This window comes from Gossypium hirsutum, chromosome A13, assembly GCF_007990345.1.
Source record: "Gossypium hirsutum isolate 1008001.06 chromosome A13, Gossypium_hirsutum_v2.1, whole genome shotgun sequence".
NCBI classification, from domain to species: Eukaryota; Viridiplantae; Streptophyta; class Magnoliopsida; order Malvales; family Malvaceae; genus Gossypium; species Gossypium hirsutum.
This window is the reverse complement of record NC_053436.1, coordinates 87,494,920-87,497,277: the sequence shown is the minus strand read 5'-3', so window position 1 is coordinate 87,497,277 and position 2,358 is coordinate 87,494,920. Positions and strand designations below refer to the sequence as shown.

The window sequence follows — 2,358 nt, the reverse complement described above, 5'->3', positions numbered from 1 at the left end:
CTATGTATGATTATGCTAAACCTGCTTTAACCGGAACTGAGTCAAGTATAGTTAGGTTTGCTGTTGTTGCAAATAATTTTGAACTGAAACCTAACGCAATTCAAATGATCCAACAGTTTGTTCAGTTTGATGGCTTGCAGGACAAGGACCCAAGCGCTCATTTGGTAAATTTCTTAGAGTTTTACGACACTTTTAAGATCAATGGCGTTTATGATGATGCCATTCGTCTTCGGTTGTTTCCCTTTTCATTGAGGAACAAAGCTAAACAGTGGTTGAACTCATTACCACGAGGGTCAATCACTAGTTGGGAACAAATGACCGAAAAATTATTACTTAAATATTTTTCGCTGGCTAAAACTGCTAAGTTGAGGAATGATATCTCTTCTTTTGTGCAGATGGATCTAGAAACACTCTATGATGCATGGGACAGATACAAGGATCTATTGAGAAGGTGCCCTCACCATGGGTTACCACTATGGTTGTAGGTTCAAACGTTTTACAAAGGCGTGAACCCCTCAACAAGGCAACTTATCGACGCAGCTGCTGGTGGGACTATCAATAACAAAACACCTGAAGTGGCTTACGAATTTATTGAAGAGATGTCACTGAATAACTATCAGTGGCAAGTCATGAGAACAAAGCCGACAAAAGCTGCCGGTGTTTTCAACCTCAACGCGGTTACTATACTATCTAACCAGGTAGAACTTTTAAATAAAAAGATTGACGATTTGTGTGGTTCTACTCATGTATATCCAGTAATGAGGTGCGATTCAAATGGAGGAGGAGCATACACAGAATATCAACCCTTCAACCCTAGCATCGAGGAGGAACAAGTCCAATATATGGGTAATAATAACTCTGGACCTCAAAATAACCTATATAGTAATACTTATAATGCAGGTTGGAGGAACCATCCTAATTTCTCGTGGGGCGGTCAAAGAAATCAAAGGCCACAACACCCTTCGAGTTCTTAACAGCCACCTTACCAACAGGAAAAGAAGCCGAACCTTGAGGAGATGCTAACAAAGTTTATCTCAGTGTCAAAAACTCGCTTTCAGAATACCGAAACAGCACTTAACAATCAACAAACATCGCCAAATTGATTTCTGAACGACCACAAGGTAGCCTGCCAAGTAACACTGAATCTAACCCAAGGGAACAACTCAATGCAATTACCATTCAAGATGAGGAAGGGTTAATCGAACCTGAACCAGAACTGAGGCAAGGAATTGTGGTAAGTAAAAGAAAAGGTGAGGTAGACCACAGTGAACAAACACCGGTAAGTAAAGAGTACAAACCTCGTGTGCCATACCCCAATGCAACAAGGAAAGACCACACAGACGAACAATTCAGTAAATTCCTTAAATTATTAAAAAAATTACATATTAACTTACCGTTTATTGAAGCTCTTTCATAGATGCCAAACGTAGTCAAATTCTTAAAGGAGCTTTTAACAAATAAGAGGAAGTTGGATGAGGCGTCGCATGTGGAGTTAAATGGAGTTTGCTCAGCCATACTACAGAATAAGCTGACCAACAAATTAAAAGATCCAGGGAGTTTTACGATTACTTGTTTAATTGGTAGCTTAGATGTTAATAATGCTTTGGCTGATTTAGGGGCTAGTATCAATGTCATGCCTTATAAAATGTTTAAACAACTAGGTCTTGGGAAACCCAAACAAACTAGGATAAGCATTCAGTTAGCAGACAAAACAATCAGATTTCCTAGGGGTATTATTGAAGATGTACTCATTAAAATTGACAAATTCATATTCCCAGTTGATTTTGTTGTTCTAGACATAGAAAAGGATAGTGACGTGCCTTTAATTTTAGGAAGGCCCTTTTTAGAAATTGCTAGAACTATAATTGATGTTGGTACAGGTGAACTCACACTTCGTGTGGGTGAGGAAACAATCACTCTTCAAGTTCGTAATTCAAGTAACACATCAAATATCGAGGGTGATTGTATAAATCGTACTACTAATACTGATCATGAGGTGAAACCTTCTTTGTAGGAAACACGTTCAAAGAACACACCTGAGCCATGTTCGAGTAACGACAAAGGACCCATCTATAAAGAACGAAGGCTACAGGTGGAGGAACTAGATGAATGGCGGACACAAAAATCGAGATCACACGATAAACTAAAACCATGCCATGACGAGTTCAATATTTTACCAAATCAACTTAAGTTTGGAGACAAAGTACTATTAGATGCAGCAGACCCTCAGATTTCCACCTCTAAACCTAATGGAGAAATCCCTCTTACGGTACTTAGTATTTTCCCATACAGCACAGTCGAGGTAATTCATTCTAAATTCGATACGTTTAAGGTAAATAGTACTCGTCTAAAACCTTA

The 2,358-nt window shown here is 38.8% G+C and overlaps 1 non-coding gene across 1 annotated transcript; it reads right to left on the bottom strand.

Annotated features, from left to right (window-relative positions):
* Window positions 1-362: 362 nt before the first annotated feature.
* Window positions 363-469, bottom strand: LOC121213082 (small nucleolar RNA R71). The gene has a single exon (XR_005908451.1). It is a non-coding gene; the product is annotated as a small nucleolar RNA R71 (small nucleolar RNA).
* Window positions 470-2,358: the final 1,889 nt, after the last annotated feature.